This window comes from Muntiacus reevesi, chromosome 11 (assembly GCF_963930625.1).
Source record: "Muntiacus reevesi chromosome 11, mMunRee1.1, whole genome shotgun sequence".
Lineage (NCBI taxonomy): Eukaryota > Metazoa > Chordata > Mammalia > Artiodactyla > Cervidae > Muntiacus > Muntiacus reevesi.
In genome coordinates, this window is record NC_089259.1 from 22,360,679 (window position 1) to 22,375,293 (window position 14,615).

Sequence of the window (14,615 nt, forward strand, 5' to 3'; positions counted from 1 at the left end):
GAAAGCATTCTACAAAGTGTTAAATGATATTAAAGTACTTTTGTGGTAAAGAAGTAAAACGAGAAAGATTCAAGGAAATAAAGAATCCCTCTGTGTTTGCACACTTGTTTTCTGGAGAGATACTGTAGGAACCACCTTTGCCTCTAGCGAACTCAGTATTCATTAGGGGAGGAGACGACCTAGAAATTTACAACAGAAGTCAAGGCTGGGCTTAGGATAAAGGAGAAGAGCCATAAACTAGAAAGAAACATTTAGGAATAAGAAAAGTGATTTAAAAAAAAAACAGTATGCACACCACCCCAGTGGGTGATGCTTAGCAATTTCCTCTTTACTCATGTAAATACTCAAAAAGAAAAAAAAGCTCTCAACTCTTGTGAACTAAAAAATAAGTAAAAAATAAGACAGCCAAGAAGGAAATTCTCTTAATTTTGGGCTTTGGAGGCTGCGTGGGTCCAGCTTGCCGCCTACCCTTAACTCCCTTGGGGGAATATTTCTTGGGAAGAAAATGGTCCGCCTCCCCGCAGTCGTCAGAGCCCTGATTCCCAGAAGGTGTAACCACGCGTGGCTGGGACGGGGAGAAAGAGTGGCCACTCCTGTTGCACAAGCGCAAAGCCGGAGCAGCATCTGCTAAGATGCGACTGGAGACCAGTGTCTGACCCCAGGGCTTTAGGGAAATGAAAAGGAATCCAGTAGAACCGAGGGTCTCAAGCTGAGGAATCGCTAGCTGGGATTCCGCGTGGACTTCACTGTATTTTACAGATTGGACTCTCCACTCACAGGGTCGTGACCAAGCAAGCCTCCGGGAGTGACAAGCTGGGAATCACCGCGCCGCAGTGACCAACAAGTAAGTTATTGCCAACTTTGCCAATATATATGACATTTTCTCTAAACACTTTAATCTGATTTTCAGGTGTGAACACCACAGTGATGGCCAAAAGATAACTTTTATCCTGAAATCGTCAGTACGCTGATGGGACCACCACACACACACACACACACACACACACACACTCAATACATCCCACCTGGGGCAACGGGACCTGGCGACCCTAGGCTGGTGCGCACTTGGGGGGATTTGTTTAAAATTTGGAAACTTACTGATTTCGTCGGAAAGAGCGAGCTGGATTGAGGGTGGGTGGAACGCCGCCTCGTCATTTATTCATTGCGACTGTCTCCATTGTGGACACTAGTAGCGAGTCGCAGACGCCTGCTCTTGCAGGGGAAGTCTGACACCTTGAGGACGCGAGAGGGGGTGCCAGGACCCCCGCGAGCCGGAGAAGCTTTGCGAGTTACCGGGTGAGGGGAGTGGGGGGCTACTTTTTCAAGTCGGGGGACTTGCCGCGCGGGGCTTGTTTACTTGGGTGGGAGCAGGGTGATCAGCGGCCGGGTTCTGACGCGAACCGAAGTCGGACAGCCTGGAGGGGAGCCCGCCCGGAGCCTGGAGGTGTGTCTGGCTCGCCTCCAGGGTCACCGGGTGGGGTACTGGCCACCGACTAGACTGGATGACCGCTGGCTTGTGGTGAGCTCGCCTGCCCAACGGGCTGACCCCAACATCTGGCCCCGGGGCGGCGGAGGCTCTTCCCCGGGTCCTGCCCTCGCGCGGGTCCACCTCCACCGCGGCGCAGAGCGGCGCGTGGGACGCGCGTCTTTCCGAGTGGTCCCCTCCGAACCCGGGCTGCGCTGACCCGGAGTCAGGCCGCCGCCGGAGATGCAGGGAGGGGTGCCTTTCTCTTGGTTCGTCGGCTGACAGCCGTGGGAACGCTAACTTTACCGGGAGGGGTCCTAAAGGGCCGGGGGTGGGCGAGGTTCTCCTCCCCCGGCGCTCACCTCCCCCTCGCCCCAGGCCCTCCCCTCCCCCGCCTCGCGCGGCATCACTCTCAGAGCATCCTCACTCCGCCCAGTTCGGTGCCAGCTGCGTGGGCTCCAGCTTCGTGCGTTTTCCTTGGAATGCTCGGAAACTCGGCGAAGACTAAGGCGATCCCGTCGGAATTTGCCTGGCGTGCTGGCACCGGGCAAAGCACTCGCGCCGCCGGCCTCGACTGCAACCCCCTTCAGCCAGAAGATCGCAACTTTGCAGGTAAAGAGGGTGTCGTCTCAGAGCTCCATCTGGCCGGAGCCGCACCTCCCCTCGTTTCTGGGATCTCGGTTAAGTTTCTCAAGCTGCCTGGGAAGCCGGCTCCCTTTTGGGAGGCGGCATCCCTGGGGGTTACTAGATCCAGAGGCTCGGGCTCTGGGTGGTTTCTCTTTAGGGCTGAGGACCGGATCTGTGAAGCTTTCTGTGGTTGACCTGGGCTGAACGAGAGTTTGGGGATGTTTCTCAGCATCTTACCGCACCCGGCTTTAAAGCAACGGAGAGGGCAAAGAGTGAGCCCCCGGTGTGACTTATATGGTAAACAAAGCAGCAGAAGCCCCGCCGTGGAGCTGCGGAGGAAGGCTGCTTTTAGCCTTTTATGCATTTGGGGAAGGTGGGGGATCTTGGTGGCCCCTGGGCGCATATAAGGGAGCCCTAAACTCTGGTACCTAAACTGGGGTAATAAAGAAAGGACGGTGGTCAATATTCTGTCAATTAAACTCTGCGTCATTTTCATCCTCTATCAAAACACGGAAACACTTTGATCCGCGTCCCTGGACCCAGGCTAAGGGATTCCTAGTTCGCTTGGCTACTGAGATTCCAATTAAGCCAATGACCCTGTTTGCTGCTTGGCTGAATCACTGAGATTCGCTGCACAACTTGTTGTTCTAGCGGAGAAGTCGGCTGCCTTTTGTGATGAGGTAACTAGAGAATCCTGGAAGGGGATGGAGGGCTGGGAGAGACTGAGACAGGAGCTCCGGGACGTGCCTGAATTCCCTGCGCTGTGTTCACTGTGGTGTATCCCCGTTCACGTGCTTTCTTAGGGGCCCCCTTCTCCCTTCTCGGTTAATACCCATAACTGTAGGATGCAGCAAGTTGGCTTACTCTGAGTAAGCACCAAGCCAAAAGAGTGGGAGGAGGCAGAAACAAGGTTTACTCCCTTTATTAAAAGGAAATTTACAACAGACTTGTAAAATTGAAAAAAAAAATCAGTTCTCATATAATTTCTGGAATTCCTGTTACAGTCATTGCTGCACAAAACATATTACAAATTCTATAAGTGAAAAGGTTGGCTAGAGTTTGTTGTATTTTTATTTTTTTAAGAAAAATTCTGAATTAGGGAGAGTAAGAACGTGTGGATATGTTAAAACGTTGAAATCATGGGTATTGAAATCACTGGCTATTTAAACTTAGATGGTAATACCTACTTTTATACCCACTTCTAGTCACTGGGACAGTAGACTAAGACCTCTCCTTTTTGTAGGCAAAAAGTCAGTAAGATTAAGGGATAACTAGTAGTTTGAATATTAGAATGAAAATTCAGTTAGATAAGTGCTTGCTAAAGAAGCACTTTAAAGACCAAGAATTAATGTAAATCAGCACATCAATCGAGGTTCCATTGGCTTTATCAAAGTATTTTATGCAAATATCTTGAATTAATGGAGGGTTAGTACAGGTAGAAAGCAAGCAAGCACTTTCCTCATTCCTGAATGAGCCCACGGACCTGCAGAGGCTTTCAGTAGAGTTCTGATCAGAGCTCAGTTACTCTGTTAAGCTTGATGTTGTGAACTGAAGAGCCAATAGATTCATGCCAAGGAAGTTACATACGAAGAGAAATACTAATAGGTTAATGAAATTGATGCATAAGAGGTGCTTAATATTCACTGGGTGAATAAATATATAGTTAGGTAGGTAGACAGCTTAAATAAGGCATAGCAAGGCAAAATTGCAAATTTAGAGAATTTCTTCCATTTAGGTGAGAACTTAAAGGAACATGGGCATTCATCAAAGCTTAAACTAAGTGCAAGAGATGTAAGGCATGTCTCTTTAGTACAACCTGTCAAATATAATAACTCTCTTTCTGAAAAGCTTGGTTCTTGAAAAATATCTTTCAGTTTACTTGCTTCATGGTCACTCTCACAGATACAAGGAGTGGAGTAAACTTCCATTACTTATAAGCTTTAAAGTTTTGTAATTTTACATTATTTACGTTTCTATGGCAGTTATTCCTGAAAAGTCAAGTTCAGATTACAAAGGAAAAACCATTAGAAAACTAAAGTTCTGTATGAATTCTATGGCCACTTGGGTTATTGAAGGTGTAAGAGATCAAATAACTTTCCACCTAAGTTTGTTGTTTGGTCACTAAGTCATGCCCAATTCTTTGCAGACCCTGTGGACTGTAGCCCACCAGGCTCCTCTGTCCATGGGATTTCCCAGGCAAAAATACTGGAGTGGGTTGCCATTTCCTTCTTCACATAAGATAACCTCTATTAATTCATATTTTATGTAAGTAGGAAACACCAGACATTGTTTTTATTCTTTCTGATTAAAAGAAATTTGCATATCTAATTCAGTACACACATTTTAAACTTTTAAACTTAAAGCTTATAATAAATGTGATAAATTTCTATTGAAGTACAAAAATAACCATTATGAATGTGCCAATTAACCTCTCTGAATTGAAAATATTTTCATAAGTATGTTGCAGAAAATATTGTCATGATTTTACACCTGCATGTTTAATTGCCAGGATAATTTATGACAATTCAGATCATTAGCATATTTGGCAACTGAAAATGTACATGATCTACCTTTTCTAATTAATTCATTTATTGAAACAAAAATAAAAATAGGTACATTTTTGTTCAGTAGTTAATATTGTGAATATCAGTGCTCAAAGAGAAAGGATTTTGTAAATAAAGATAGAGAAGAAATGATAAACACCAGCTAGGAAAGTAAAACTGTGGATTGAATATTTTCTTATGAAAAATGTGATTGTTTTATTTCTAAAAACAAACTAGGTGAAGGGAAGTATAAACTATTAAGTTTTCTTTTTTTCAAAATCATGATTGCTGAACATTTCATGAGATCAGATTCTAATGTGCATCTTTTCTTTCCACGTTGTATTGTCTGGGCCAAACTGAAACTAGTATTATTCACTTCTTTAATATCTATGGAAAACCCACCAGAAGCATTTTGGTTCTTGTTAAAAATGATGTTGAAGAGAAAGCTCAAAACAAAAACCTTGTCTTTTCACCTAATTTATGCTTCATCACTCCGCACAACACACTTTCATGCCAAATAAACATTACAACTGATTAGTTCAACGAACATTTACTTCTATCTAGTTGTGATGAGAAGCTGTTTTGGAACTATTAATATCTTTCCTCTCCTTATGTTTCCTAGTTCTAATCCTCCAAGTTGCATTAAGACCTTAATATTTTAAGAGATTTGAGAATGTTTTGATCAGGAATGTAATATCATGGCTGTATCTATTTAATCAGTGCAAATATAGACCTACTGTCTGAGAACATTGATACTACCAAAATAACGCCTATGATGAAAAAATACAAAAAAAAAAGAAAAAAAAAGAAAAAATACTTTCAGAAGAAGAAGCTCTTCTTTTGTGAAACTGAAAATTAAAAGACACGTACATTGAAAATATATCAGTTTGAAACTACGTGGTTCCATGAACTATTCAGTACATGGAGTGAAATACTTAAGTCTCGATGATTCTTCTGAAAGTTGTTTCGCTTAAACAGGTTGTGAAAGAGAGATGATAGTTTCAGCAGTTGATCTTTTCTTGTCACTAAACTGTAGGTGATAGCCCATTAATATTAGTGTAGATTAGTCAATGCTTTGAAAAAACGTTTCCTTTGAAACACGGCCGTATCATTGAGTAATGGCTTCTTGAGAAGCAACAGATGACACATGGGCCCAATTTTACACATAAAATTCAAAATGTTAAGTATAATATTAAGGCCTAAAAATAGATCTCAATAACTTTATCTAGCACACTCCATTCTTTTTGAGAAATGGCAAGTAAAATGTAATGAATCAGATACACATTCTTTATACTCTGCCTGTAGTGTGCTATGGTCTAAAAATGTTGAAAAGTTACCATAAGTCATTTCCTTGAACAAATATTATCAATAGTAAAATTTACTTAAGACAGGAAGATAAGAATTATTACCAAAAAAATAAAGTGGGAAAAAGAGAGTAAGTGAATATTTATGAGTACTTGAGATATGCCAGGAACTATGCTAGAAACTTAAATTTTTTTATCTTCACACCTACCCTAACACTAAGGTATTATTATTAACTTTTAAAGAATCTGATAAGTCTAAATTACTACCAAAAAAAAAAAAAAATCACAGAGTTTCTTTGTGGTAGAGTCAGAATTTGAACCTATGTCTACTTGATTTTAAAGCCAATATTCCTTTTACTTGATTCTTATGGTTTCAAAAATAAAATTAGTAATCTTTTAACAAGATCCATGAGTTCATTGGATTCGTATAGCCATTTATTTATTTAGCTTTTCAAATGTTGTAACATTGGGACATAAATGACCCCATTATAACTCTAGAATTTGAAACAACACTGTTTTAACTAAGGCTCTATCCGTTTTGAAGCAGAGTAGGAGATGAGATACCCAACTCAAGCCAATTGTTCTCAAAACTATTTCTTTTCTTACTCTTGAATCTAAATGTGTGGAAAGGAAAAAAAACTTATTTTCATGGATAAAATTCTAGATAATAGACTTTTAAATAGTTATGAGATTATAATTTCTAAATAAAAAATTGTCATTCAAACCTTGAAAACATCTGTAGGCTGTTGGTAAGATGTCTTTGTTTGTACAAAATACAGTCATGTTAAGACAGGTTTATCTTACATCTTATCAGTCTTCTATGAAATTTCTAAAGAAGTGTTTTTGTCTTAATTTTAATTGCTTAATTATTTTGCATGTCCCTTGGTATTTAATGAAGGGAGCACTTTTTCATGCATCCCAAAAGACATGGTTCAACTGGTGGCACATTTTAACACATTTGCCATTTAAAAAAAAAAAAAATACACCTCCATTTAAAACCAATGTGCTTAAATCCAAAAATTCGTTGACACTGAAGTTGAGGAAATAAATTTGAATATATGTCATATATGACAAAAATTAGCACTGAAGTGATACCTATTCAGTAGATATTATTTGAATATTAGTAAATGGATAATTGAATAAATAGATGAGTGACACACGAATTAGATCTTCATCTTTGCATTTTCTGGCATAGCTCCCTCTCTACAGAATAACTTCTCTCTTACTGCCTCCTGTCAAAATGTTCTCCAGGCACTAAACCTAGCTCAATATCACTGTCTCCTTGAAAGCTTCCTTCATGTCTCCAGGTGTCTCAAGTATAAATACAAGCAAAACCCTTGTTATAGTCTACCTTGCAGATGGATAGAGGTCTGTCTCCTAAACTAGACAGTAAACTCCTTTAAGAAACCCAGAGGATACTCAAAAACATGTGAGTTTTAAAGTGACTTAAAAAGTGAAAAGAAAGTGAAATCGCTCAGTCGTGTCCGACTCTTTGCGACCCCGTGAACTGTAACCTACCAGGCTCCTCTGTCCATGGGATTCTCCAGGCAAGAATACTGGAGTGAGTTGCCATTTCCTTCTCCAGGGGATCTTCCCGACCCAGGGATGGAACCCTGGTCTCCCACATTGGAGGCAGACGCTTTAACCTCTAAGCCACCAGGGACTTAGACTGTCATAAGTATTACGCTTTTGCAATTAAGCATACTTACTCCATTGCTAAATCATGAGCTTATTTATTTATCTAATGAAACCATTATAATAATAATTTGCACTTATATGATATTGTGAGTACTGTATTACTGCCTATGTTATAAACATTAACCCACTGATATTCAATGGACATAACTTCCAGTCAACTGGTAACTCTATAATGCTCATTTTCATGGAATTTATATAGTCAGTTATTAATGTGCTTTAGTTTAAGTGGTGCTGTGCTGAAATTCTTAGGAGGGAGTTTTTGTTCTTTTACACCGTAAGTGTGATTAGAGTCAAAAGAATACTTCTCAGGAATACTTACTGATTTCAAGGCAATCAGACTTATTTGGTGTGATTACAGTTGTTAAATTAAGCTAAGAATTCATGTCAAAGCCTTCTTAGCCTATGATGTCCTGTTGTGGGTGACATGAGCTTTTATTTTTTGGAGGGCAGTTAGTAGTTTTTTATTCTTTTTATTCTGCCTGGTAAACTTGTTACAAATGAAAGTTTATAAACAGTGTTCAGGTACGCTTTGTTGTTGTTTAGTTGCCAACTTGTGTCTGATTGTTTGTGACCCCATGGACTGTAGCCCACCAGGCTCCTCTGTCCATGGGGATTCTCCAGCAAGAATACTGGAGTGGGGTGCTGTTGCCTTCTCCAGGGGATCTTCTCAACCCAGAGATGGAACCTGCCTCTCCTGCTTGGCAGGCAGATTCTTTACCACTGAGCCTCCCGGGAAGGTCTCAGGTACCCTGCTACTGATGCTGCTAAGTCGCTTCAGTCGTGTCCGACTCTGTGTGACCCCACAGACGGCATCCTACCAGGCTCCCCCGTCCCTGGGATTCTCCAGGCAAGAACACTGGAGTGGATTGCCATTTCCTTCTCCAATGCATCCAAGTGAAAAATGAAAGTGAATTCGCTCAGTTATGTCCGACTCTTAGCGACCCCATGGACTGCAGCCCACCAGGCTCCTCTGTCCATGGGATTTTCCAGGCAAGAGTACTGGAGTGGGGTGCCATTGCTTTCTCAGGTACCCTACTACATTTTAAATATATTTTACCTCTAAATGATGGTGAAGAAGCTACACAATTGTGTTAGCTAATACCCTGTGCATACCGGGATCATAGTTCATAGCTCAATGCATCTTAATTTTTATTTTCACAGAATTAAGATACTTAGTGTTCAACATATGCTTTTTGAATGGGTGAATGGAAAGAATGAATGCATGGATGATTTTTGTCAACTACTACGCTCAACCTCTGTATTTTAATATGCTGTTCTTTCAAGGAACTGGTCACACACCAGTATGAATCACTCAAAAAATGATGGATGAAAGGACAGGAGTGATGCATAATGTACATTGAGTGAAGGGTGGAGAGTCCATCGTGTTTTATATATAACCATCCCGACTGTTTGTGAAACATGGATATCATTTTATATAAAAATCTCTTTCATGATAGGTACACTAGGGCTGTATACCCCGAAGATCACACTGAAGACTATACTTTAAGTAAATTCTCTTCTGTGGTGGTTGTAGTTTGATAAGCAATTTTTGGATTTGTTTAATTGTATAGTGATACACACACACACACACACACACACATATACCCATATATATATAAATGCATCATAGATAAGTAAGTATTCCTGAGAAATATTCTTACAACTCTAATCACACTTATGGTGTAAAAGAAAAAAAGCTCATTACTTATATGGCATTTAAACATATCCCAACACTTAAAACCTACCTTTGAATTCACTAATTAGACATAAATTATATATATATATATATATATATACATATATATCTCCATCTGTATGTACTGTATATGTATATAAAAGTAAGTAAACCTATACATATAGCTATGTATAATGCCATATAAGTAGTACAGAATGAGAAAGAGCTGGAGACTACTCCTGGGGACAGGTTCTTAAGATGATGCTTGCAGAGTAATTACCAGAGATAGTGAGATTAAAATTGCTAGCAAAGAAGGTAGAGTAGCCCATAAAAGACAATAGGAGTTATTTGCCCGTGTGCTAGTGTCCCTATGGAATGGTTAGACACGTACTGAATGAATTGGAAGGTCATCTAATTAAAAAGTTCTTTTTTAATGATATACTCTCATATCTTACCAAATACTTTTTTTGAATAGCAGATACATATTATATACATACACACACACACATATCTATATACCCACATGGAATGTTTGATGAAGGACTTATTTAATGCATGACAGTCATCCCCACTAGAGGCTAAGAATAAGGAGGTACATCTCACCTTTTTGTTTAAAATTTCAAAAAAAGATTCTTCTAAGCCTTTTGGTAACATGTTCTAGTGTCCCCTGTTATCTTGTAGACAATTTGCTGTTTTATTGTCACCTGATCTCTTCTCATGGAAATGGAAAACTCATTAAGAAAATAACACAAGTCAAACTAAGATAAATATAGTCTACAACTGGAATTAAAAACAATGACATCGGGTCACGTTGGAAGAAATCCAATTCCATCTTCTCTTCCTTGTCTCAAATATATTGTTTCTTATAAAAATAGGGCTTAGAGTTTCCAACTATAAATTTATGTTCAAATTACATAGCATTATTGACACTGTTAAAGATGGTGCTTTCCTTTTATATGTAGATATTACTGAGTTAACCATTCAAAGGAGATAAATTGTTTTCCAATGGATTGATGGATTTATGGTGATATACCCACATGGTGCCCAATCCCCCTTTGAACCAATGAAACAAACCTAAGAGAAGACCATTTTAAAGTTAGGGGTGTCTTAACTTGGATCCTCACACCCCTATCCCATTACCTTGGGACATAAAACACTTTGGCTCAAGAAAGTCTTGTATGGACCCATTTTAGAATCATCTAGGAGTTCTCAATATGCACTGTTAGTGTTTTCTAGGAAGCTCTTATGTCTACAGCTGAGGATGTATTGAGGACCTCGAAATAGACCATCTACCTCATGACCTTAAATTTTGGGAGCAAAAAAGGGACTGCAGTCAGCTACATTCTTCTTTGTGGAATAATTTTTTGGTAACTTTGTTCCTAGGGCTATCCACTCTTTACCAGGATTTTTTATTTTCTGAGAATCATCACGTGAAATAATCAGAGTGCCTATCTCTAAGCCTCTGAGAGCCTCTACAATTAAAGAGAAAGAAATATTTTTAAAGAACACTCAAATATTAGGGTTATTATTGCTCTGTAGGATATTAAATAGCTTTGTATCTTAAAAAAAGATATGTCTCTCTGTATGTGCTGTATAAAAAGAAAATGTTGGCAGAGGCAAAAGACTTACTTGCTTATCTGGTTCATTTTAACCTCACAGCTTAACATTCTGATTTGTAATGTGCAAGCTACTTAGAGAACTGAACCGCGTATTTTCATTTAGCACTCCAGCATGTTCTTGGAACAAAGTGAACCAGCAAATGCTTTTGCCCTTTCATGAATAAAAGAAGCCTTAATGAAAAAACATTTCATTATAATAGTACTTATGATAAAGAATTTTCCCCAACATATAAAATATCTACAATTTTAACCTGAAGAACAAAAACTGCTTTTTGTTTGTTGTACTGAACAGGGAACCACTAAAACCAGAACTTTCTAATCTTCCTAAATATTTTCTTACTAGTTATTACATTGCTACAATTGAAATGTTGGGAACAAATATATATTAAAAATCACCTCTTTTTTAGATTAATAGTTAATGGTTTTTGTAAGCCCAAAATGCATAAGATCTGTTTTATAATGCAATATTTTAGCCTCTGATTTTTTTCTTAACATAGATGTCTACAGAATAAAAATAGAGACAAGAGACAACCTGAATGAGAAGAAATCAACATATTTTGTGTTTGAAATGATCCATTGTTGAATAGCCTAGATATATTTGAACCATATAACCCTGATTCATTTCAGTTTACTTTAAGTTATTTGAAAGCTGATATATTCTCTAATAAGAGTCAAGATCTTCAAAAATATACAAGGATTGTGTGTCAAACATTGAATATGATTAAGGGTAATCTCTACTCATAGAATATATTGCTATTCAGTAGCTTTTAGGAGTGTTTCATAGTCTGACAAAACTTATTTTGATTTTAATCATAATGAAGTGGTATACAGGTATAATAAAGACAGTGACTGCTCAAAGGATTTCATATACCCATTGGTTCATCTCCAGTGCAACATTCCATATCTAGTGTTTGCACTCCATCCATCATTATACCTAGAGATGAACATCTTCAATTGCCCACTTGGTCCTGTGTGTAGGGCTGCTCCCACATAGATTGGAGGTTAATGACAGAGGAATGACCATATAGGAACCCACATTCCCTGCTGGCTCTATCAGATCAGGGTATTTCCATAGGTAGATGGCAACTATAATGAACATTTATTTCTCTGGACAATTATAAAAGTGTGGTAAGGTTCTGTATTCATGGTGAAATTTAATTGCAACCTCTAATGAGTTATGGCTTCTGATAAAATACTCTATAGTTTCTTTTCTGTAAGTTAGAGATGAAAGTTTCTTTCTAATATATTTAAGAAAATTTCATATCAAGTAGGGCTTAAGCAAAGGATTTTAAGAAAGGGGATTTCATATTACATTCTTTCTTGATATACAAGAAGGGGCACAATTAAACTATTGGGCTTAAGAAAAATGGTCAGTTGTACTCTGCTCCATTATGATGGGAAAATCTTTATGTGGTTGAAACTGGGATTTCTGCTCATTTTTGTACTTTACACTGAGATGAATGCTAACCATAATTATAAGGATAAATGCTATGTGAATTCACTATAAAAATCTGTGTGAATATTTTAAGTGTCTTATCTGAAATAATAAATACTTAAGATATACTGCTGATTTATTAATTATCACTACTCATTAATTTTAAAAAGAATTTGGCATCTTAATTTTAATGCATGCAGCAAATACTTTCAGTTTATTTTCCTAAATTCATAGCAGCACTTTGAAAGTGTTTGCCAATTATTTGACATATATTGTGAGACCAACCAATACAAAATATTTATCTGACTATTGATGAGTTATTGTTGTCTTTTTTATTTCTTATCACAGAAAATGGTGGAAATAAACTTGAAGGACAGTATATTGATCTTTTAAAAAGTAAAATTTTATACATAGATACACATGCGTTTGGTAGAGGAATGGGCTGAGTTGGATAGATTTAATTTTTTAATTTTTTTAAGTACAATTATAAATCTGTTTTATTTTTATTTTGGTTTTCTTTTATATTATTATAATTGCGGATGCTACACCTGCTGTCCTTAGATGCCCTCTGCCATCCATCTGTAGGCAACCAAGAGTTCTATTCAGCTTGTTTAGTGTCAGTGGGCCAAAACTTTTCTCAGTTTTTGTTTGATTGAAAATGTTTTTATTTGGTCTCACTTTTAAGGCTATTTCTATTGTTTGGAGTATTCTAGACTAGAAATTTTTTTCTTCTAGTACTTTATGCTCCTCAGTTGACTTTTAGCTTCCATCATTTCTGCTGAAATGTCAACCATCAGTCTGATTATGGCTCCTTTGAGGGCAATATATTCTTTAATTTTGGTTGCTTTTATGCTTTCTTTCAGTCCTTTGTTTTCATTAATTTTACGATTATGTACCGAACTGAGCTTTTTAGATTTCTGTTGCTTGGTATTTGAAACACTTTTTAAATATGACTTGATATCTTTCATCAGTTTTGGAAAATTCTTGTCCATTAACCTTCAGAGGTAGTTTTGCACTTACATTTTCCCCTTTAATGCCTCCAATTATTCATATATTTTTCCTTTTACTCTGTGCCATATTTCTAGTATTCTTTTATTAATTATTCTTTTAATTTATTTCCATGCATATTTGCTTTCTCTGCTATTATCTGGATATTTTGAATGGTTTTATCTATCCTCTGGCAGGCAGATAAGATGGGAATAAACATCTTAAACCAATCAGAACCTAAGCAGATAAGAGGTTAATTTCAACCTTTGCAAGCCTATGAACCCCTGGTTGACCCCCAGGATATGTTATAGGACCCCAGGGTCTGAGCACCTTGGCTGTGTAGTAAGACCACTCCTCCTTTAAGGTTCCAGGATAATGAATTTTATCTCTGCAGTTTTGCAAGATTGATGAATACTGTGCCCTAAATTTCAGCAGCTTTCTTAATTATTTTCCTGCAAAGCTTAAGATTTTAACAAATGCTTTGAGAAAAGAGCTGCTGAGTGTAAGACGTACTTCCATCTGTCTCCCTTCTTACCAGGACATGAGACCCTTGTATTTGCCTTGGCAGATGCATTGAGAGGAAATGTGTTTGATAGAAGGTCAAGTCATTTCTCAGTGGTTTCTCTCCAACTAAGATACTGACTCTTCAGGTACTCGTTAGCTTTGCAACTCTTTTTTAAGTTGATTTTTTAAAAATATATTTCACATTGGAGTATAGTTGATTTATAATGTTGTCTTAGTTTCAGGTATACAGCAAAGTGATTCAACTCTACTCATACGATCCATTCTTTTTCAGATTCTTTTCCCATAAGTTATTACAGAGTATTGAGTAGAGTTCCCTGTGCAATACAGTAGGTCCTTGTTGACTATTCTGTATATAGCAGTATATATATGTTGATCTGAACCTCCTAATTTATCCCTGTCCCTACCTTTCCCCTTTGGTAACCATGTTTGTTTTCTAAGTCTATGAGTCTGTTTCTGTTTGGTAAATAAGTTCACTTGTATCATTTTTTTAGATCCCACTTATAAGTGATATCATATGCTATTTGTCTTTGTCTGACTTCACTTCACTTAGTATGATAACTGCAGCTCTCTTTAGATAGAGATTTATTTGCTTGTTTGTTTATATTTACCCAGCTTTTCTAAATGTTATCAAAAGAAATATTAGGCTACTACATGCCATTCTATCATAGTCAGAAACACAAGTGCTTCTTTTATATTTTGAATTTAGTGACAAAAAATTTAGTCAAAGCGTTTAAAAG

The 14,615-nt window shown here is 37.9% G+C and overlaps 1 protein-coding gene across 2 annotated transcripts in view; it reads left to right on the forward strand.

The window, feature by feature from the left end:
* The first annotated feature begins 663 nt into the window (after positions 1-663).
* TRPC4 (transient receptor potential cation channel subfamily C member 4) overlaps positions 664-14,615 on the forward strand; it is a 194,621-nt gene continuing 180,669 nt past the window's right edge. The window contains exon 1 of one of the 2 annotated variants that reach the window (XM_065901854.1): positions 664-844. The gene's annotated coding sequence lies outside the window, so the exon portion shown is untranslated. Of the gene's footprint in view, positions 845-4,241; positions 4,358-14,615 lie in introns of those variants that run through there. The other variant, XM_065901855.1, reaches the window with a different exon arrangement.